This window comes from Papaver somniferum, chromosome 3 (genome assembly GCF_003573695.1).
Source record: "Papaver somniferum cultivar HN1 chromosome 3, ASM357369v1, whole genome shotgun sequence".
Taxonomy (NCBI): domain Eukaryota; kingdom Viridiplantae; phylum Streptophyta; class Magnoliopsida; order Ranunculales; family Papaveraceae; genus Papaver; species Papaver somniferum.
The window spans coordinates 222,199,907-222,224,912 of NC_039360.1; the positions used below are offsets into that span (position 1 = coordinate 222,199,907).

Consider the following 25,006-nt stretch of genomic DNA (forward strand, 5'->3'; position numbering starts at 1 on the left):
GCTAATACACCAAATGGTCCTATGAGTAACAATGATTAAAAAATATTCTACGAGTATTAACTGTATGATTCATCATTCTCCACAATAAAAACCACCGCCACCACCATGATCTCCTACATTTTTGCTCACCCCGCTACAATTGTTAATCAAAATACAAAAATCTAAATAATCAAATTAAAATGGAAAAAAAGAGATAAATTAACTTATCTTTTACTATTTTTGATGATTAATGTGCAGATCCAATTATTAATGTCGATCTTCATCATCTCTTCCAAATTGATATAGTTTCTTTACGAATTAACATCACCGATTTAGGTTTTTCAAAACCAAATACAGCTGAATCGCTATAAATTTAATATTGATTCTAATGCTCTATCAATTTCCATTGATTTGTAGTTGAATCCTGTGAAAATCACTCTAAATCGGTAGTTTAGGATGTGGTGATGGTGGTGCTTCTCCCGGTGGATTTAGTAGAAGTATTGGAGGTGATGTTGGAACTGGTGGTGGGATTGACGGAGGTAGTACATTAATAGGTGATGGCGGAAGTAGAGGTGGTGATAGAGCGGAGGCGCGGTGATGGAGATGGTGGTGGTGCAGAGGAGGAAGAATTGAAAAAAAAATGATTTTGATTTTTAGGAGAACAACGAGTAGATCTGAATCATCTGATAATATAAGAATGGGGTATATTTGGAATTACAAACTAAGTTGTTTTCATTTCGATGAGCCAGGGACAAAATTATTGTGAAGAAGGATACTTTCGAAGGCCCGTCAGAACCAATGATATCAATTTCCACTTTTTTTTCAGGGTTACAACCATAGGCCCGTTTTTTTGAACTTTACAAATATGGGCCGGTTTTGACCGTCTTATTGAAAAACGGCTAACGGTGGTTATCCACCTTTTTGGCATCGTTAGGATACTATAGAAAGACTTTTAGTCCTCAAATCATTGAGTTTCACTGTTAACTCAGTGAGTGTCTCATTCCATCGAGTTTTATTTTCACTCGGTACAGGTTGTGTGTTGCCTGTAACATTTCTGTACATGTGGACTATATGTACACGTCACCACCATTTGTACATGTGACGTGGCACCTCTAAGAATTTTTGCAGATTATTTATACACGCCTGAAGTTGATCACGATTTTAACAAAAACCTTTTTTTTTTTTTTTTGATAAGCCAACTTTTGATAGATAAGATATCATCAAGTCTTCCAATCCAGAAGTCACAAAATAAAGTATACTGAAGTTTTAAGAACTAAAATACTAAAGCAACAACACTATTCTTATATAGAACAAAACTGAGTTCAACTAAACAAGGATCTGAAAAGCAAACAAGGTCACTATTAAACATCTTTGATCGCATTTACTCGTCTTCCTGGATGCACAACCTAGATGTCTTGTTGGTAACACAGACATCCAACTGTGCTGAACTCTCAACAATATCCTTCCTCTTTCTTGTAGAAATGTTGTGTGCAATCTCATCACAGTAAGTCTTGTTGTGCATCATTAACAATTTGATCTCCTTGACATTGTGCACAATAAATTTCTTGAAACCATTGGGTAGGAAGTGACGGGTCTTCTTGTATGAACCATAACCAATGTTGGGCATCAAATTAACACCCTTGAACTTTCGCCTCACACGAGAATCAACACCCTTAGGACATCTCTATCTTTCCCCGACACGGTGGTATCTGTCACTGTGTGGCCTCTAGAAATCCTTGACCCTCTTTCTGATAATCTTCTTGGTAAGCAAAAACCCATGGCTTCTGAATCGTTTTGAATTCTAACATCACCTTGAAATATCTATCGTTATCAAGTATTTAACTACCGTACAATATCTTGTTCACTGATATCTTGTCAAAACATATGCAAGTATTTAACTACCGTACTTTTCAAGATCAAAAATCCATGGAAACTCAAACGCAAATAAAAACCCAACTTCTAATCTCATTTAACTTCGGAAATTATACTTTAGTTTTATACATCTATCCGTTGTCTTAACTGATTGCAGAAATACATGCATTCATTGCTTCAAACATACTCACCACACTTCCTGCTCAAACCTAAGATACATCTAATCCATTTAATATCATTAAAAAGCCATTCACCACCCCAATAAAAACGGTTGCAGTATCATTCCCTGCTGTTTGAGGGTGAAAACGGTTTCTGCTGATTTTGGTAATTTCGGGTGTGTGGGTGAGAAATGAGTTTAAATCCTAAACAATGTATTGAAAGGGAGTACTTTAGATTCGAGAGATCAATCTGTACAAATCCTCCCTACACCAAGAAATGGCCATTCCAGACTTGCTTCGGTCACAAAGTGAAGGAGAAATGTTGGTTTTGGGGAGGGAAGCGAAGAGAGTGTTGAGACCAGAATAGTTGATTCTGGAAGAGTAGTTGTTTTACGACTTGTATCAGAAAGTGGGAAGCTAACAGATGGAAATCTATCAAATATTTTCTGAGTGTGGTATGCTCCTGACCTGAACTTGTTGTTCGATGGAAATAGGTAAGACCTATTTATACAAGTCGAAGTGAAACGTACTCTGGTCTCGTAAGAAATGGAAAACGGGTGAGTAAATGGGAGGAGGTGGTAACCGGTAACGCCTAGAATTTATTTTCCATAAAAGAAAGCGTTTTACCATTACTCCCTGTATTTACTAACCGCCTCATCCTTATGACACTGTCTTGTAACGGGCGTAGTGTACGCCGCACGCTGTAAACCGCCAAACCAATACCCAATGAGCATCCCCCAGTTTTTGACATGTGTTGATGTCTCGAGTGTTTTCGTGGAAAACATGTAGCATGTTGTTGTTGTTTGGCAAGTTGAGCTTGGGAGACTTACCGGCTCGGTGGTGACCTTCGATGGTCGAGATTTTGCATCTTGAGAGGAAGAGTAGCCGTTGATTATTGCAGCGCTTTGTTTGGTAGCCAGTGGCATGAAAGCATGGCCGGCATGGCTTTAATATGGCCTAGTTTAGGCGTGGCCAAAAGCTAGGATTTTGGCATTGTTTGGGCGCGACCAAAACTAGGGCTTGGCGTCGAGCCAAAAGGTTTCCATGCGTTAGCTGGTAACCTTGGACGGATAATATCTGCGTCTTAGATGTAAATGTAGCCGTCGATTGTTGCAAGCCTTCGTTTTGGAAGCCGTGAAGGGAAGGCCGGCATGGTATGGTTTAGGCGCATCAAGGTGGATGGCACGGCATGCCATTGGCACATGTGGCATGGTCGGCTTGCCTTGGCGCGGTTTAGGTATGGCCAAAACTAGGGTTTTGGCGTTGGGCCAAATGTTACCATGCGTTGGTTGGAGACCTTGGACGGCTAATATTTGCATCTAAGATGGAAGGATGGCCTTGATTGTCGCACGCCTTCGTTTTGGCAGCCGTGAGGGGAAGACCGGCATGGTATGGTTTAGTGGTAGGCTCGGAAACCTACAATAATATACTGCAAGTGCACAACGTCTAATTAGTAGACAATGGCAAGTACAGGTCGTTCCCACGAGGAGTGTAAAATACTCTACCAACTAATACCAAAAAAGCTAAGTAATCAAATATGATGCTTTTGAGAGTTTTCAGAAATTCGGAAAAAACGATAGCAAAATAATAAAAATGTAACCAAAGATGTGAAAGTGTTAAGGTTTCGGGAATCCGTTGTAGGAAAGTTATTTGTATTCAATCACAAAAATCTCTAATTTACTCATGTAAAATAGAAATCCTAGCTACTAGTACACGGAAGATATTTCATTAAGAATCGTTGACAAGAATTATCATTTTCAAAATGGTAGTTTGTTGTCACCTTAATGTAGAATTCTTAAGCACTTTATATACATGGCATAAATAGTCAAATAAAATTCATATTTCAATTATTCCAAAGGTTCAATGAGTTCTTCCACTAATCTAACTATGGACTATACATGGCATAGAACATGAAAAATATAGCTAGAAGGTGAAACATTGAAAGAGAATCACAAACATTATCATTAAGTTCAATTGGTAGAAACTTTATTCAAGAACATAAAATAAATCACCTACAACTTCATCCGTTCACCCTAACATGGATTAGCTAGACATGGTTTTCTCAAAAAACCATAAATGAATATAAATAAATCAAACTCTAGATAATAAAAACGAAGAATAAAAAACAAAACTTCAAAACCCTTCTCTAGTTGCGGCACTATGGCCAACCCCCCAATTTTCATTTTGATTAAACAACACATAAATATAACCCACAGATGAATTCACGTCGTCGCCATATCACCTCCCAATAGAAGTCTATCACATGTCATGAAATACAATCCGCCTAATAATATTATGCCGCATGTCATAAAATGACGAAACATTGTAAAGTATCAGCGAATCTCCACTTTCCGTAGTATATGAAACCACCAAGGAAATGAATTAATTTCATTTAAAAAGCATGATATTTTCTTGTATGTGCTGAGCCCACCTCAACTGTATTTGCACAAATGACGTCATTTGGTCTCAAATATTCCTTCAGATTCTTTATATATATATGTATATATATATATATATATATATATATATATATATATATATATATATATATATATATATATATATATATAACAAGAGAACTTATGTAAGGACAAGATATGTTAATCTTTTCTTTTTCTTCATTTGCACTTCATTTGCACGTGGTCATGGAGGTGATATTCTTCCATTCTTATGCTAACAATAATAAAGTCACTCTTGACCAATCTTAGGTGGCATTAGTGTGATGACGTCGACTCGCTTCACCATGCATTAATTGAAGATCAAACTAAAACTTGTCTGCCCATTGTGACCTCGGCTGTGAAATAATTCTATGCTGCTAATATATATGGAGATACCAGGCCAACATAATAAGTGCTGCTGATATATAGAAATACCATGCCGACATAATAAGTGCTGCTGATATATAGAAATACCAGGCCAGCATAATAAGTGTTGTTGATATATAGAAATACCAGGCCAACATATTTGATCATTGTGGTTGCTGATACATGGAAATACCAGGCCAACCCCATTTCATCATTGTGGTTGCTGATACATGGAAATACCAGGCCAACCACGTTTCAATATTGTGATTGCTGATATATGGAAATACTAGGCCAACCACTTTTCATCATTGTGGTTGCTGATGTATGGAATAACTAGGCCAACCACATTTTGCAATTTCCTTCGCAAACACCATTAAGTCTCACATTTTGCTGTTTATTCGCTGGATGATCGAATTCACTTGTACTTTCTACAAAAGCACTAAAATAGTATTATCAGCTACAGTATTGTATCCTAGCTAATATAAATATGAGTATAAAATGTAGCATTTACATGCTTATCAACACCCCCACACTTATATTTTGCTAGTCCTCGAGCAAAACAGAGATATTATGCAATAGATTTTTTTTAAATATTTTTAAATTTTCTAATTTTTTTTTTTTTAAAGAAAAATCCTAACAAAAGCGCCACTCCCCCACACTTAAACATTAGATTGTCCTCAATGTAATTGAGTCATCCAACGTAGAAATTAAGGTGGGAAATTCTAAAATACATATGCAAAATAAAAGATTGAGTGCAGGGAACAAATTTGATGGGTTGACTCCCATGAAGCGAAATGTGTTTGTTTCACGACTTTCCAGTAGCACGTTCTCAAATAATGTGGGGTTGGTACCCCAAGGTAAGCTGCGAATTATATATATAAAGCCTAAAGAATTGGGGACCAACCCAACTAATCCGGTCAGCTGAAGATATGTCCCTGTGAACACTATAAACCTCCAAAACGGTATGTAAATTCATTCTCAATCGAAAACTGTAAGTGATATTCAAATAATGCATATATGGGATAAGTAAATCATTCCCATACGCAACAAATTCATATTGTTTGACAGTTTTTATTGGCGGAACACGCTCTAAATCAGGTTCTAAATCAGCTGAAATAATTTCCGCGGAACAAGAGCTCAATGGAGCAATAATATCACGACTCATAGACCCATTATCATCTAAAACAGTTTCATTATTAATATCATCAAGACGAAAAAATTCATAACTTAACGGCTTAAGGGTCAAGGTCGGATATTTCTCGATTGATGGAACTAGTCGAGACTCGGAAAAAACTGTAGGTTCTAATTTGGGGTTCCATTTATTAGTGTCTAGCAACGGTGCAAAGTATAACAAGGCATTTACTTCACAAATAACACTATCATCATCAAAACCAAACCCAAAATGAGCTAAGCAAACCTCTAATGGATCTTCCAAGTGGCTCTTGCAAAAGATTGTCGAGTACATACTTGCTTTTCGCCCGCAACACTTCGGACTAAGGTACCAAAAAAAATAATCAAGCAAACTGCATAAAAAGACTAAAAGAAATTTAAAAGAAAAATAAAAATAAATTATGTACAAAAACTAAAAATAAACTATATACAATGATATCAAATGGAAGGGTGACCATTGATTGTCGCACGCCTTCGTTTTGGCATCCGTGAGGGAAAGGCCCGCATGGTATGGTTTAGGCGCGGCAAGTTGGCTGGCACGGCATGCCATTGGCACATGTGGCATGATCGGCATGCCTTGGCGCGGTTTAGGGGTGGCCAAAACTAGGGTTTTGGCGTTGGGACAAAGGTTACCATGCGTTGGTTGGTGACCTTGGACGTCTAAGATTTGTATCTAAGATGCAAGGGTGGTCGTTGATTATCGCACGCCTTAATTTTGGCAGCCGTGAGGGGAAGGCCGACATGGTATGGTTTAGGCGCGACAAGGTGGTTGGCATGACATGCCATTGACACATGTGGCATGGTCGGCATTCCTTGGCGCGGTTTAGGCGTGGCCAAAACTAGGGTTTTGGCGTTGGGCCAAAGGTTACCATGCGTTGGTAGTTGACCTTGGACTGTTAAGATTTGCATCTAAGATGGAATGTGGCCATTGATTGTCGCACGCCTTCGTTTTGGAAGCCGTGAGAGGAAGGCCCGCATGGGATGGTATAGGCACGGCATGGTGGCTGGCACGACATGCCGTTGGCACATGTGGCATGGTCGGCATGCCTTGGCGCGGTTTAGACGTGGCCAAAACTAGGGTTTTGGCATTGGTCCCAAGGTTACCATGCGTTGTTTTGTAACCTTGGACGGCTAATTTTTGCATCTAAGATGGAAGGGTGGCCGTTGATTGTCGCACGCCTTAGTTTTGGCAGCCGTAAAGGGAAGGACGGCATGGTATGGTTTAGGTGCGGCAAGGTGGCTGGCACGACATGCCATTGGCACATGTGGCATGGTCGGCATGCCTTGGCGCGGTTAAGGGGTGGCCAAAACTAGGGTTTTGGCATTGTGCCAAATGTTACCATGCGTTGACTAGCCACCTTGGACGGCTAAGATTTGCATCTAAGATGGAAGGGTGGCCGTTGATTGTCGCACGCCTTCGTTTTGGCACCGTAAATGGAAGGCCGGCATGGTATGGTTTAGGCGCGGCAAGCTGGTTGGCACGGCATGCCATTGGCACATGTGGCATGGTAGGCATGCCTTGGCGCGGTTTAGGCATGGCCAAAACTAGCGTTTTGGCGTTGGTCCAAAGGTTACCATGCGTTGGTTGGTGACCTTGGACGGCTAAGATTTGCATCTAAGATGGAAGGGTGGTCGTTGATTGTCGCACTTCTTCGTTTTGGCAGCCGTAAAGGGAAGGCCGACATGGTATGGTTTAGGCGCGGCAAGGTGGATGGCACGGCATGCCATTGGCACATGTGGCATGGTCGGCATGCCTTGGCGCGGTTTAGGCATGGCCAAAACTAGGGTTTTGGCGTTAGTCCAAAGGTTACCATGCGTTGGTTGGTGACCTTGGACGGCTAATATTTGCATCTAAGATGGAAGGGTGGTCGTTGATTGTCGCACTCCTTCGTTTTGGCAGCCGTATAGGGAAGGCCGGCATGGTATGGTTTTGGCGCGACAAGTTGGCTGGCACGGCATGCCATTGGCACATGTGGCATGGTCGGCATGTCTTGGCGCGGTTTAGGCGTGGCCAAAACTAGGGTTTTGGCGTTTGGCCAAAGGTTACCATGCGTTGGTTGGTGGCCCTGGACGGCTAAGATTTGCATCTAAGATGGAAGGGTGGCCGTTGATTGTCGCACGCCTTCGTTTTGGCAGCCGTAAAGGGAAGGCCGACATGGTATGGTTTAGGCGCGGCAAGGTGGCTGGCACGGCATGCCATTGGCACATGTGGCATGGTCGGCATGCCTTGGCGCGGTTTAGGCGTGGCCAAAACTAGGGTTTTGGCGTTGGGCCAAAGGTTACCATGCGTTGGATGACGACCTTGGACGTCTAAGATTTGCCTCTCAGATGGAAGGGTGGCCGTCGATTGTTACAACCCTTCGTTTTGGAAGCCAGTGGCCTGTAACGGGGCAGGTATGGCTTTGTCATGGAATCGTGGCTGGCATGGTTTGCCATTGGCACGGTGGCGCGGCTGGCATGGTTAGCATGCCTTGGCGAGGAGGTATGGCTGGCACGACATGCCATTGGGACATGTGGTACGGCTGGCATGGTTTGCATGCCTTGGCGCGGAGACGTGGCTGGCATGGTTTGACATTCGCACGGTGGCGCAGTTGGCATGGTTGGCATGCTTTGGGGAGGAGACGTGGATGGCATGGTTTGCCATTGTCACGGTGGTGCGGCTGGCATGGTTGGCATGCCTTGGCACGGAGACATGGCTGGCATGGTTTGCCATTGGCACGGTGGTGCAGCTGGCATGGTTTACATGCCTTGGCGCGAAGATGTGGTTGGCACGGCTTGCCATTGGCACGGTGGCGCGGCTGGCATGCTTTGGCGCGGAGACGTGGCTGGCATGGTTTGCCATTGGCACGGTGGTGCGGCTAACATGGTTGGCATGCCTTGGCGCGGAGATGTGGCTGGCACGGCTGGCATGGTTGGCATGCCTTGGCGCATAGACGTGGCTGGCATGGTTTGCCATTGGCACGGTGGTTCGGATGGCATGGTTGGCATGCCTTGGCGCGGAGACGTGGCTGGCATGGTTTGCCATTGGCACGGTGGTGTAAGAATTTAGGGTTTGGTGTACGAAGGTGATGTCGGTCAATACTAAAGGTTCTACCGTGGAACATGACACATATATATGTAAAAAAAAAAAGGTACCCTGGTAATTCTTACGTAGGCGTGTTGAATGATTCAATAAATATTCTAGTGGTCCTAGTGACGTCATGTCAGATGTAAGGTTTTACGATTTTAACCCTAAGCTAAAAACCACCATCAAAATTAAGTCCCCTGCTTAACTCGGAACATGAGCATTGTTGCGAGGTAAGCATAAGATGGTGATAGGCGAGGAAAAAATCGAAATGACAAGTCGTGAAAAGATGTTCAAGAAGACCCGACTAACTTTTTTCGATAGGTAAGGAGAGTTCGTGATTCTCGTGTTGGCGGCGTTGCATAAATTCTACTTGAGGTGTTGCTGGATAGACCGTGAAGTGGTGAGATGTATATTGTCGGCTTGGAATGGGAGCCGCAGGCGTTGGTCTGCTTGGAATGGGAGCCGCAGGAGTTGGTCGTCTTGGAATGGGAGCCGCAGGGGTTGGTCATCTTGGAATGGGAGCCGCAGGCGTTGGTCGGCTTGGATTGGAGGAAACTGGCTTCGGTCAGTGGAATGGTGGAAACTGTCTTCAGTCCGCAGAATGGTGTAAATTGGTTTCAGAACTTCGGCTACCAAACGATAGTGATGAGGATGGAACTTCGGTTATCAAATGGTAGTGATGGCGCCTGGAAACTTTGTCGAAATCAGGGTTTGGGATGCCTAAACCCTAATTAGCGCTCCTTACTAAAATCGTTGTAAAATTCTCGTACGAACTCGGATTTTGACGGTCCGCCCCTCCATATGACAGGAACAGAATTTCCTATCTCCTCGCGTGGGAATATTTAGGTTTTGAGCTCGTTTAGGAGGTGAAAACGGCCCGACAGTGAAACTCAGGAATAATTCAGGAGGGATGTTGCGGGCCCGGGGTAGCATAGTCGCGCCGAGTCATCTGTTACCGTTCATGGAGCAAGAAGGGATATTATTCTATGCAAAACTCTAGAAACTCCGTCCGTATGAAAAGAGGTATTGACCTTCTTCTGTTTTCTGTTGCTCGTTTTTATCCGCGCTTTCGTCTGCAGTGTCTCTCCAGTGGATTCCAAAATTTACCAAACTCCATTGCATTCTTGGGATGGATGGATGGAATATATGCTCGTTAATGATCATGTCAGGGTTAATATTGGAGATTGTGGTTGCGGTGTCGGTCCATCCTCGGCATTAGGTTGTTCAGTGTCTGGACCTTCTGATCGTGATGATGATGTCTTGTGAATGCTTGTATGTTCGAAAACTTCTGGCGCCCCCGGATGAAATAGGGAGACGTTCCGTTGCCGATGTGATGTTATCAAGTCTTCCAGGACTTTGTTCCAAGCGACATCCTTCGAACCATCTTCTGAATCTTGGACTATCGTGTGTAATGAGACGTGGTAAGAAGTCCCCAGTTATACTTCGGCTTGATCCGATGGCATCGATGAATATGTGAATGTATCTTTGTGGCGTGCTCTTGAAGTATTCGGTGTACATGTACGCTTCGTGTTGAGAAATTCCTACGGCTCGTGAAACTTCGACAGTGATGATGTTGAAATCAGAATTAACTTGGTTGAGGGGAATGAAAGCGTCTCATGCTGATAGTCCCCATGTGTATCATATTTTCATTGCATCGCTTTGAATCCACGTCCACGTGATTTGATACAAGCTTATCGTACTCTTCTGGATGTGACGCTGGGATGCTCAGGATATCGCATGGATGAAATATTCTGGATAGCGAAGATGTAGGAATGAGAGAGTTATGTTGTTTATCATGGATCCCTCTGTTTCTTCAAGAAAATGTTTCAGCCGCGTTTCTGGAGTTATCTCATGAGTCTTTGATGATCGTCGATGGACTGCGAAGAGAAGTCCCCAGTCACATTTTTCTTCAGTTTCTGAAGTTGTTTTCCTCTGAGCAGGCTTGGGATCCTCCGCGGCCTCGTAAAGTGTTGAAGGCGTCTTCTAGACAGAGAGGTGATGATATTATTGCGCTGCACCCTTGAAGAGTATATGACCTTGTTGCGGCTATGGCCTTTTAGTTGAGTGTGTCTTCTAAGCTTTGACAGTGAAGGGATTCCGTGTATATCCTCAGTCCTCAAGTATGGTTTACATGTTTCCATCTTTGTAGTGATTGTTGCTGTGGTGAAGCTCTGGTTGGTATCAACAAATGAGCGGCAACAATTCTTGGTAGCAGATGTAATCAGAAGAGACTACATTGTCGTGGTAACAAAGTAGGTTGGCTGGAATTGTATGGGCATCCGTGGAAGTAAAAGTATTGTCTTGAGTTTTACGGACATCAGTGGAAGTAAAAGGATTGGCTGGATGCGTAAGCGAGCAAACTGTCCATGACTACGAAGATTAGTTGGCAGTGATCATGATCCTTGACATGGGGAGCGTGGTGGTACGACCCTTTACAGGAGGAAGCGTCGTTGAAGCAGCTTCGGTTCTTGGAGATTATGTTGAAACTTAAGAAGCCGAACGTTGAAGCCTCCTCTTCGGATCCTTGATAAGCTTATGGAGAGAACGCTGAAACGGAGTGGCTGGTGGAGCGAGCGTTGAAGCGGAGCGGATGTCGGAGTGATCGTTGAAGAGGAGTCGCTGCTGGAGGATGTTGAAGTGGAGTGGATGCTTTAATCAGTATGCTGTCAAACTGGACACCCTTCAAGCGAACAATGTTTAGGAGTCCCCAGTTCCATCTATCAATCGTGTTTTCCAGGAGAGGTTGGGGTTCGGGAACGGCTTCTCTGGTTGGAAACACCTGCTTCCCTAATGCAGTGCGCTTGAGGGCTGCAAATATTCCTTGACGTTGCGCCTTGGGGAAATATAGAATCTCACATAAATGTTTCATCATGGACTTCACGATTTTGCGGGCGAAGTCTCCAGAAATCATGCATCTCCTGACAGGGAAAAGAGTCTTTGTGAACTCAGGGGGGTTGCTGATTTTTCTTTGCTTCGATTTTGGAGAAGTCGTTCCTGATATTTTCGTGTAATGAAATTAGATTGCTGATTCCCTTCTGATCGAATTTTATATAGTGGTAAGAAGGTTGTCGTTCACTCATACTTTGTTGAATTTATTCTAGGATTAAATATAAAAATACTAAAAATAAGAAATTATATACAAAATATGTTACGGGATGAAGAATTTACTGGAACTCGGGATTCCACTGCTTTTCATGTTCATGGGGTTCATAAATTAATCCTAGACATTTATAGCTCAAAACAAAAGAAACAATAACTCTATTCTTTGCCAAAGTAGATTTCATAAAACATTAGTTGTAAGTTGTGAACTTGACGCATCAAAAGTAATTAAAACCAAGCATGCGACATCAAACAAAACAACGAATAATTAATAGAAATCATAAAACAATTAAATTCTATGCAAATAATTATAAAAGAATTATTTTAATTACCACATGAACGAAACACAGCCTCCTCCGTCGTCCCAGTGATGGGTCTAGTTCCTCATTATTATAAAGAAAACCAAATAAAAGAAATAAAAGAAAATTGTGAAACTGGCTACCGGCTCACCGGCTCTCCCATAACTCCCCTGGTTTCCTGTTCTCGACATCAATATATAGATTTCAACAAAATCTAACCTTCCTCTTTTAATTCTCTTCCACATGTCATGTCCAATGGGAGTGTGCCACTTGTTTAAGAATACACAATATCATCTAATAAAGACTCGCCACATGTCCGACCACTTGCTTTTATTTTCATGGGAAAGAAAATATTATATGAGCACATACTGATCTTATGCTCAAAATCAATCTTATTTAGTTGCAAAAGATATTTAGTTTCCTTTCTTCCTCCAACATGTCGACATACCTCGTACATTAATTATTGAGTAGGATTTTTCATTTTACGTGATACCTCCTAAATCCTTCGAGAACTAATCACCAAGTCCTTCATCCTAAAATCCACGAGACCAAAATGCCCTAGCATGTTAATTTCTTAAACCAACTTCAGCCCATCATCTCCTTCACTAACTTAAATTGGGCCTATCCCATTTAGATCCAAAAGTATCCACGACCCATGTACTCCGTAGTCCATATTTTCTTCTTGGAATCCTAGGTTTAGCCGATTTTCTTGGAAGAGCCCATTTTATTCATTTACCTACAAAAACACAATAAATACCAAAATAAGCACCAACAATATATATTTTGGGTAGTAAATATGTAAGAATTAATCGCTCATCACACCCCCAAACTTATATTTTGCTAGTCCTCGAGCAAATTTATTCTAGAAAATAAAAACTCACTAGGTGGCCCTAGTGACCGAGTTATAATCTCGGGAGGGTTTATCAGAGGTATACCCACAAAGGCACTAAAGAATCTCCTTGGTTGGCATACAAACATTGACTACAGGAGGAAGTACCCTGATGTGAAATTCCAATTGTTGCACACGAGTTTGCACTCAGCATACTATAATTCATATATAAGTGACAGATCTCTACTCAGATAGTTTCTAGACATCATAACCGGAGTCAACCAATCACAAGAAGATGGTTTAAAGTGAACGCTGTTTCCCGTATCTATCTGAAGGCCTCTTCCAAGATGAACCTATCCTAATGGACTGAGATACCGGTCTGACTGATATTAACACAACTGGAAAATACAAGGGAACCAGTGGTCGATAAACCTAACTCTAGGTCAACACAACTGGCATATACAAGGGCACCAGTGGTCGACTTTATTGAATTTATTCCGGTTGGTTTGATGGCCTGGTCTCAAATTTCTTTTTTTTGGGTATCTCAGTCACTCTATTTCACCCTAGCAATGGTAACAAGTTGAATCACGTGCCCCACCAAATCACTTAAAAAAATAAAAACAAAAGGATTAGGATTCAACGAGATATGGCGAAACTACCATGTTTTTTTCTTAATTCTAACACCTGAGCTCTGTGCTTTTATGAATAGACTCTTTAGATGTTTCCATCTAATCATATTGGTTCCTCAACTCCTACAACAAAGATGTTCCCATCCACTTAGATTGGTTAGTGCCATCCTTAATAAACATAAATTTCTAGGCTTTGGAGTTTATTTATTGCAACTAAAAAGTTTCTCCCATACCCCCAAACTTAAATCTAACATTGTCCTCAATGTTCGAAAGATAAAATTAAAATCATGAACAAGGAGAAACTGTTACCACTCGAAGCAAAAGAATTAAGGAAATATATTACCGTGTTGCATGAGATTGGGTTACCTCCCAAGAAGTGCTAAGTTTAAAGTCTTCAGCCAGACATCGGAAGGAATTAATCACCTCATAGAATCATAAAGCAGTAGCCGGAATAACTGTGGGTCATATGGATCAAAAAGTGCTAACTACAAGAAGAGGAAACTAAAACGAACCAAGAAGACATCAAACATACCCTTGTTTAAGACAACTACATCTAGTTGTGGTTCAGGTTCAGGCTCTATAAAAGGGTCTAAATAAAAAGATTTTATCGGTTGGATTTCCTCAAAGGAATTCTGAAGATAAGGCTGAAGAGTCTGGAAATACTCAACTAAGAACTTAGAAGCGCATAACAAAATCCTGAATAATTGGGGATCCTCTAAGTCAATCAGATTTGACTCACACAGCTGACCACAATGAAAGAGGTGGTCTTCCTTAAGAAAATGTGTCGACCCTATTTTCCTAAAGTAATTAGGTTTAGTCTCAAAACTTAATAACCGACACATATGAAAATCATATGTTCCCACAATTGGAAGAAAATTTTTTGGTGGGAAAACAAAGTCAATCTTGGTATCATAGCCTGTGGTTAACCACATCAACCAGAGGATGGGTTTCTAACAACTGAGCTCTCTTATGGACACAACTAGGTTCAGGAAAAAGTGTATGAAGATAATCTTGTAAGATGGTTGAGGCACAAATGTCAAGTCCTACACGAGGGAAATTTCGAAGAGTTAAAGGTAAGGCACCAAGAAAGTGATAATCACCCTCAAACTTAGAGTTTTCAATGTCTCTAGGTAGACTAGTCACAATTTCCCTAATTTTTAAATCATTAAATTCTTGAAAATGGTCAATCGATTCTTCTAAGTTGTAATCAGGTGCATCCTCACTCATTTTTACGAGTTCACTTTCTTTTTCGAAGACTGTTGTTTCTAAATCGCTAGACTCAAAATAAACTCGTTCCTCTAAACCATCATCACAATCATATAAAGGATTATCAGAGAAAGTTTCTATTAAAGGCTCATTAACTAAGGTGTTAATCAAAGTTACTTCCTCCGATTCACTGATAGGCACATCTAATAATGGATTATCCAACACACTGCAGGCTAAAGGATCATGAACTACATCGTCTAAAGCGGTGGTATCCCTAGTCAAATCCTCATCCTTTTGAATAGGTGAATAATTATTAAAATTATTTGGATTTGTACTAGAAACAAAACTATCATTATAAAGCTCAATCGGAGTAACAAATTCCTGATCACTATGCCTACATATTTCATGTTCTTCATCAATAATATCCTCATCATAATCATCATTATAATAACATGAAAATGATCGAACCTCATCTAAACAAGTAGTGTTACCAATTCTAACCTCTCCATCTTGATTATTATAAAAATTATCCTTATTTTCACGGGTGATATAGGAAAGAATGTATTGGAAATCACGAGTAATTCGAGCTTCTCTTTCTTTCGTCTCTAATTCAAGCCTACGTGTTGACTCAGCAAACTCACGTGTTGACTCGGTTAACTTACATGTTGACTCAGCTAACTTCCTGAGGGTGTCTTCTAAAGAAGTTTCACTCATTTTTACCGTTCTTTCGTCCATAACTAAGTCATTTTTGTCCGTCAACTTATGTGTCGACTCAAGTAACTTACGCGTTGACTCAAGTATCTTACGTGCTTCATCTAGAGGAGAGGAATTATAAGAATCTTTCTCGAATGACCGGTGGGCATGTGGATAGTAATTGGGCTCACCATGGTATGACCCATAACCTTCAAAAGTTTGGTGTTCCCAACCACTATTCACACTATGGTCATAAAAAGAATAATGTTCATGTTGCTCAGTCGAATAATCATTGTATTGGCTATACCAGTTCGACATCCTAACTGCAAGGGAATTCTAAACAAACACAAAAAAGGCTTACTCGACCACAACAAGCCTATTTTATCTAGCAAACAAAAAGCATGATGTCTCCCTTAGATTGTTTCTAGACCAGCTTTTATTCTTTCGAAAAGGAATTCGTTACAATCTGAGCAAACCTCTCTGGAATCACTCCGAGTTAAAGTAAGTTGAATAGAGACGAGGGAAGATCAGTGGACCTTTGATACCCAAGGCCTCACCGGCGTTACAAGGCGGCGTATTCAACTCACAGAAACCATCATGAACTTCAAAGTATGCTCAAAAGAGTAACCAATATTTTCCGAACGACTTTCCTAATAAGCTCGTTACCCTATCGGTCTCGTTCTAGTCCAAATTTTAAGGCTTAGGTTCGCGTAGGTTACGTGTTCCGAAGGCGGGCAAGAAGGAAACGGTGATGAAATCCGAGTCCTTATCTTGATTTGGCCAGGCCTTTCCCTTTACTAGAAAATTAAATCCGATTTCAGGTCCTCAACATATATGCATACAAAATCATCCAGTAAACCCGCTGACAGGGGATTCGCGGGTGTTTTGAATTCTTACCTCCCGTTCCAGACGGGGGATGAACCGTTGAAGTCGACTCGGGCCACGACTCCTATGTCATGTACGAACCCGAGGGGCCGAGGCGATATCTAATCGCCGTCCTTCTCTGCAAACAGTTTATTTAAAACTACCCTCCCGTAGGGTTTTAATAATAAAGTCCAATGTTCAATGTCCAAAAGAAAAGAAGAAAAAAATGTCCAAAAAAAAATATTACAAAAATAAAAACCTTAATTACAGTTTCTAAAAAATAAAATTATTTACAAAATCTTCTTCTTCACTCCTTTTGGATTTCTCTTTTCTTCCCTTTTTGGGTTTTTTCCTTTCTTTTCAGCACTTTCTCTTTTCCTTTAGCTTAGCTCCAAATATGAAAGCAAACAAAAATACCAAAACGCATAAAAAAGAACAAATAAAATAAAACCTAAAAACAAATCTATAAACAAATCCGCGTTGGCGGCGCCAAAAATTGATCGAATTTTATATAGTGGTAAGAAGGTTGTCGTTCATTCGGACTTTGTTGAATTGATTCTAAGCTTAAATATAAAAATACTAAAAATAATAAATTATATACAAAATATGTTACGGGATGAAGAATTTACTGTGACTCGGGATTCCACTGCTTTTCATGTTCATGGGGTTCATAAATTAATCCTAGACATTTATAGCTCAACAAAAGAAACAATAACTCTATTCTTTGCCAAAGTAGATTTCATAAAACATTAGTTGTAAGTTGTGAGCATGACGCATCAAAAGTAATTAAAATCAAGCATGCGACATCAAACAAAATAACAAATAATTAATAGAAATCATAAAACAATTAAATTCTATGCAAATAGTTATAAAAGAATTATTTTAATTACCACATGAACGAAACACAGCCTCCTCCGTCGTCCCAGTGATGGGTCTAGTTCCTCATTATTATAAAGAAAACTAAATAGAAGAAATAAAAGAAAATTGTGAAACTGGCTACCGGCTCACGGCTCTCCCATAACTCCCCTGGTTTCCTGTTCTCGACATCAATATATAGATTTCAACAAAATCTAACCTTCCTCTTTTAATTCTCTTCCACATATCATGTCCAATGGGAGTGTGCCACTTGTCTAAGAATACACAATATCATCTAATAAAGACTCGCCACATGTCCGACCACTTGCTTTTATTTTCATGGGAAAGAAAATATTATATGAGCATATACTGGTCTTATGCTCAAAATCAATCTTCTTTAGTTGCAAAAGATATTTAGTTTCCTTTCTTCCTCCACCATGTCGACATACCTCGTACATTAATTATTGAGTAGGATTTTTCATTTTACGCGATACCTGCTAAATCCTTCGAGAACTAATCACCAAGTCCTTCATCCTAAAATCCACGAGCTCAAAATGCCCGAGCATGTTAATTTCTTAAACCAACTTCAGCCCATCATCTCCTTCACTAACTTAAATTGCGCCTATCCCATTTAGATCCAAAAGTATCCACGACCCATGTACTCCTTAGTCCATATTTTCTTTTTGGAATCCTAGGTTTAGCCGATTTTCTTGGAAGAGCCCACTTTATTCATTTACCTACAAAAAAACAATAAATACCAAAATAAGCACCAACAATATATATTTTGGGTAGTAAATATGTAAGAATTAATCGCTCATCACCTTCTACTGGGCGTTCAAGAGCAACGCTGGAAGGATGCAAGCTGCTGGCGCAGGGAAGATGCAAGCTGTTGTAAAGACGCAAGCTGTTAGCGCTGGAAAGGATATAAGATGCTGGCGCTGGAAAGATAAAAGCTGCTGTAAAGATGCAAGATGTTAGCGCTGGAAGGATGCAAGCTACTGGCGCTGGAAAGATGCAAGTTGTTAGCGCTGGATCGGCTTGGAATGGGCGCTGGCTTAACATGGACGCTGGCTTGGATTTGGTATGGCGCAGACTGTCGGCTGGGCATGGCGCGGACTGTTGGCTTGGCACGGAGATGGCTTGGCGTGGCGCGGACTTGTTCTTGCGGGCCCAGTTGACTATTTTCATACGTATCTCAAATAAAAAATCATTTCCTCATTCAAATTCTAAAAGTGTTATGCATATGAAAGGGGTTGGTTCTCCTTTTTATCTCGTATCTTTGTTCTCACGTCCTGGTGTTAGCAGTTGCGCGGTAGCAATAAAGTGGGAAAGCATATTCTAGCTATGTACTCCAGCGTTTCTCTTTCAATTTGTTTTCTTGTGTTGGTGCAAACCTTAGCCATAGGTATGCCTTCCATAAATCTGTATAAATATTGTTCTTCTGAACTAGTGTAAACCCTAGCCGTGGGTATGCCTTTCATAAACTTGTAGAAACACTTTTTCATAAACAATTACTCTTCGAATACCTTCGTAGTAACGTCGGCTACCTCATGAATAGTGACGATTAATCAATATTGTGCAAAGTAGGCTAGTACGGGTAGGTGACTGTTTTTTTTTTGAAAGGAAAACAAAACGCTTGGTTTATGGTTTTGATTTTCTGGATTTTTTGGTTGATAGACAAGTATTACCCTTGAGGGTTTTGGATTATTATTTGGAATGAACTGTTTTAGAATATTGATGTTTTTGGTTATGAATATAAGTGGCATAAGTACCCCAGAGAAGTCATGGAATTGTGAATATTGTGCGATAGTATAAAGCATGAAACACGGGAAAAATATGGCTATCGGTTTTTTATCTCCCCTGTGAAGATTTGAAGTAGTAGACCATGTATTTTTTCTATCAAGACTTACTCGGTTTTTTCGGATCTCCTGATGAAAAGGAATCTCCCGGGTGTAAGACCGAGTTTTTTGGGAAGCACCGCCGTGACTGTGGAAAGTCCCCAGTCATACCTTGTCGTGTCATGGCTGGTAACCGGGCCGTCTGGTAACTGAGCCGTCGATCCCTCAGTGGGTCATTTGGATTCTACCGTCATGACGTCAGGGTCGAAATATGAGATCGAGGATTGAAAGTTGACATTGTAACTGAAAGATCAATCTCCCACTGTGGTCGCCAATTGTTTGAGGGTGAAAACGGTTTCTGCTGATTTTGGTAATTTCGGGTGTGTGGGTGAAAAATGAGTTTAAAACCTAAACAATGTACTACAAGGGAGTACTTTGGATTCGAGGGATCAATCTTTACAAGTCTGGCCTAAACCAAGAAATGGACGTTCCAGACTTGCTTCGGTCACAAAGTGAAGGAGAAGGGTTGGTTTTGGGGAGGGAAGCGAAGAGAGTGTTGAGACCTGCATAGTTGATTCTGGAAGAGTAGTTGTTTTACTACTTGTATCAGAAGGTGGGAAGCTAACAGATGAAAAGCTAGCAAATATTTTCTTAGTGTTGTATGCTCCTGACCTGAACTTGTTGTTCGGTGGAAATAGGTAAGACCTATTTATACAAGTCGAAGTGAAATGTACTCTACTCTCGTAAGAAATGGAAAACAGATGAGTAAATGGGAGGAGGCGGTAACCGATAACGCCTGGAATTGATGTTCCATAAAAGAAAGCGTTTTACCATTACTCCCTGTATTTACTAACCGCCTCATCCTTATGACAATGTCTTGTGACGGGCGTAGTGTACGCCGCACGCTGTAAACCGCCAAACCAATACCCAATGAGCATCCCCCAGTTTGTGACATGTGTTGATGTCTCGAGTATTTTCGTGAAAAACATGTAGCATGTTGGTGTTGTTTGGAAAGTTGAGCTTGGGAGACTTGCCGGCTCGGTAGTGACCTTCGACGGTCGAGATTTTACATCTTGAGAGGAAGGGTAACCGTTGATTATTGCAACCCTTTGTTTGGTATCTAGTGGCATGAAAGCATGGCCGGCATGGATTTAATATGGCCTAGTTTAGGGATGGCCAAAATCTAGGGTTTTGGCATTGTTTGGGCGCGACCAAAACTAGGGCTTGGCGTCGAGCCAAAAGGTTGCCCTACGTTAGCTAGTAACCTTGGATGACTAATATATGCGTCTTAAATGGAAATTTGGCCGTTGTTTTTTGAAAGCTTTCGTTTTGGAAGCGTGAAGGGAAGGTCGGCATGGTATGATTTAGGCGCAGCAAGGTAGCTGGCACGGCATGCCATTGGCACATGTGGCATGGTCGGCATGCCTTGGCGCGGTTTACGGGTGGCCAAAACTAGGGTTTTGGCGTTGGGCCAAAGGTTACCATGCGTTGGTTGGTGACCTTGGACGTCTAAGATTTGTATCTAAGATGCAAGGGTGGCTGTTGATTGTCGCACGCCTTCATTTTGGCAGCCGTGAGGGGAAGGCCGATATGGTATGGTTTAGGCGCGACAAGGTGGTTGGCACGACATGCCATTGGCACATATGGCATGGTCGGCATTCCTTGGCGCGGTTTAGGCGTGGCCAAAACTAGGGTTTTGGCGTTATGCCAAAGGTTACCATGCATTGGTTGGTGACCTTAGACTGTTAAGATTTGCATCTAAGATGGAAGGGTGGCCATTGATTGTCGCACGCCTTCGTTTTGGCAGCCGCGAGAGGAAGGCCCAGATGGTATAGGCGTGGCATGGTGGCTGGCACGACATGCCATTGGCACATGTGGCATGGTCGGCATGCCTTGGCGCGGTTTAGACGTGGCCAAAACTAGGGTTTTGGCGTTGGGACCAAGGTTACCATGCGTTGGTTTGTAACCTTGGACGTCTAATTTTTGCATCTAAGATGGAAGGGTGGCCGTTGATTTTCGCACGCCTTAGTTTTGGCAGCCGTAAAGGGAAGGCCGACGTGGTATGGTTTAGGCGCGGCAAGGTGGATGGCACAGCATGCCATTGGCACATGTGGCATGGTCGGCATGCCTTGGCGCGTTTTAGGCGTGGCCAAAACTAGGGTTTTGGCATTATGCCAAATGTTACCATGCGTTGTCTAGCGACCTTGGACGGCTAAGATTTGCATCTAAGATGGAAGGGTGGCCGTTGATTGTCGCACGCCTTAGTTTTGGCAGCCGTAAAGGGAAGGCCGGCATGGTATGGTTTAGGCGCGGCAAGGTGGCTGGCACGGCATGCCATTGGCACATGTGGCATGGTCGGCATGCCTTGGCGCGGTTTAGGCATGGCCAAAACTAAGGTTTTTGCGTTGGTTCAAAGGTTACCATGCGTTGGTTGGTGACCTTGGACGGCTAAGATTTGCATCTAAGATGGAAGGGTGGTCGTTGATTGTCGCACTCCTTCGTTTTGGCAGCCGTAAAGGGAAGGCCGGCATGGTATGTTTTAGGCGCGACAAGGTGGCTGGCACGGCATGCCATTGGCACATGTGGCATGGTCGACATGCCTTGGCGCGGTTTAGGCATGGCCAAAACTATGGTTTTGGCGTTGGTCCAAATGTAACCATGCGTTGGTTGGTGACCTTGGACGGCTTAGATTTGCATCTAAGATGGAAGGGTGGTCGTTGATTGTCGCATTCCTTCGTTTTGGCAGCCGTAAAGGGAAGGTCGACATGGCATGGTTTAGGCGCGGCAAGGTGGCTGGCACGGCATGCCATTGGCACATGTGGCATGGTCGGCATGCCTTGGCGCGGTTTTGGCGTTGGAACACAGGTTACCATGCGTTGGATGGAGACCTTGGACGATTAAGATTTGCATCTAAGATGAAAGGGTGGCCATTGAATATCGCACAACTTCGTTTTGGCAGCCGTGAGGGGAAGGCCCGCACAGTATGGTTTAGGCGCGGCAAGGTGGCTGGCACGGCATGCCATTGGCACATGTGGCATGGTCGGCATGCCTTGGCACGGTTTAGGCGTGGTCAAAACTAGGGTTTTGGCATTGGGCCATAGATTACCATGCGTTGGCTGGCGACCTTGGACGGCTAAGATTTGCATCCAAGATGGAAGGATGGTCGTTGATTGTCGCACAACTTCGTTTTGGAAGCCGTGAGGGGAAGGCCCTCATGGTATGGTTTAGGCGCGGCAAGGTGGCTGGCATGGCATGCCATTGGCACATGTGGCATGGTCGGCATGCCATGGCGCGGTTTTGGCGTTGGTCCAAAGGTTACCATGCGTTGGTTGGAGACCTTGGACGATTAAGATTTGCATCTAAGATGGAAGGGTGGCCATTGAATATCACATAACTTTGTTTTGGAAGCCGTGAGGAGAAGGCCCGCATGGTATGGTTTAGGCGAGGCAAGTCGCTGGCACGGCATGCCATTGACACATGTGGCGTGTTCGACATGCTTTGGCGCGGTTTAGGCGTGGCCAAAACTAGGGTTTTGGCGTTGGGCCAAAGGTTACCATGCATTGGCTGGCGACCTTGGACGACTAAGATTTACATCCAAGATGGAAGAGTGGTCGTTGATTGTCGCACGCCTTCGTTTTTGGCAGCCGTAAAGGAAAGGCCGGTTTGGTATGGTTTAGGCGCGGCAAGGTGGCTGGCACGGCATGCCGTTGGCACTTGTCGCATGGTCGGCATGCCTTGGCGCGATTTAGGCGTGTCAAAAACTAGGGTTTTGGCGTTGGTCCAAAGGTTACTATTCGTTGGTTGGCGACCTCGGACGGCCAAGATTTGCATCTAAGATGGAAGGGTGGTCGTTGGTTGTCGCACGCCTTCGTTTTGGCAGCCGTAAAGGGAAGGCTGACATGGTATGGTTTAGGCGCGGCAAGGTGGCTGGCGCGGCATGCCATTGGCACATGTGGCATGGTCGGCATGCCTTGGCGCGGTTTAGGCGTGGACAAAACTAGGGTTTTGGCATTGGGCCAAAGGTTACCATGTGTTGTCTGGCGACCTTAGACGGTTAAGATCTGCATCTCATATGGAAGGGTGGCCTTTGATTGTTGCAACCCTTTATTTTTGCAGCCAGCGGCATGTAGCGGGGCCGGTATGGATTTGGCATGGAATCGTGGCTGGCATGGTTTGCCATTGGCACGGTGGCGCGGCTGGCATGGTTGGCATGCCTTGGCGCTGAGACGTGGATGGCATGGTTGGCATGCTTTGGCACAGAGACGTGGCTGGCATGGTTTGCCCTTGGCACGGTGGTGCGGCTGGCATGGTTGGCACGCCTTGGCGCGGAGACGTGGGTGGCATGGTTTTCCATTGGCACGGTGGTACGGCTGGCATGGTTGACATGCCTTGGTGCGAGATGTGGCTGGAACGGCTTGCCATTGGCACGGTGGCGCGGCTGGCATGCTTTGTCGCGGAGACGTGGATGGCATGGTTTTCCATTGGAACGGTGGTGCGGATGGAATGGTTGGCATTCCTTGGCGCGGAGATGTGTCTGGCAAGGCATGCCATTGGAAGATGCGGTTGGCATGGTTGGCATGCCTTGGCGCGGAGATGTGGCTGGCATGGTTTGCCATTGGCACGGTGGTGCGGCTGGCATGGTTGGCATGCCTTGGCACGGAGACGTGGCTGGCATGGTTTGCCATTGGCACGGTGGTGTAAGAATTTAGGGTTTGGTGTACGAAGGTGATGTCGGTCAATACTAAGGGTTCTACCGTGGAATATGACACATATATATGTAAAAAAAAGGTACCCTTACGTAGGCGTATTGAATGATTCAATAAATGTGCTAGTGGTCCTAGTGACGTCATGTCAGATGTAAGGTTTTACGATTTTAACCCTAAACTAAAAACCACCATCAACACCTGCATTAACAACCAATCACTACAACATATTATGCTTTACCTTCTTGGCATTCTGTCACAATCCATGACAACCAAACACACAGCACCAGAAAAATACCACTGCTCTGCATCAATAGCAACAACAATCCATGTTAAAAAACATGTACCTGCAATCATTTCATTCAATCACAACCATTCCATAATACAACATCACCAACTCTGTGGCTACATCTCCATTCTTCTCAGTTGTTCAAAACCCTAAAAAGAATTCCACCATTACTCTTTTCAGTTCAATCTCACCACTTCAGTTAGCACCGGCAACCACCTCAAACCATTCTACCAGTATCTGTTGCACAACCCTGTCATGGCAACAAACTATGTTTTTCCAACTGCTAATTCTTCTTTGCAGTAACAACAACCTTCAACACTGCCTATACAACTTGCAAGCATTGCAGTTCTCACTCTCCTGAGCCAACACACACACAATCCAGTTCGTCAACAATGAATTTCAGTGGTATCCAAGTTCAAGAACAAGCTAATAGAAAAACTTTCGATCATATTCATACATTAGAATCGATTAAATTGAAAGTACAGTAGGAGATTAAACTTATCTTCTGGATCGATTTTGTTGATGAATTGTGTTGAAGAATAAACCAAGATACTATGAAGAAGACAGAAGGGATCAACAATTGTTATTGATATAATAGTATGGATAAACTATGAGAATTGACAGAATGTGGTTGGATCAACTGGTACAGTTG

At 42.7% G+C, this 25,006-nt stretch overlaps 1 pseudogene; it reads right to left on the reverse strand.

Moving 5' to 3' along the window:
• Nucleotides 1–1,360: 1,360 nt before the first annotated feature.
• Nucleotides 1,361–24,422, reverse strand: LOC113360700 (annotated as a pseudogene).
• Nucleotides 24,423–25,006: the final 584 nt, after the last annotated feature.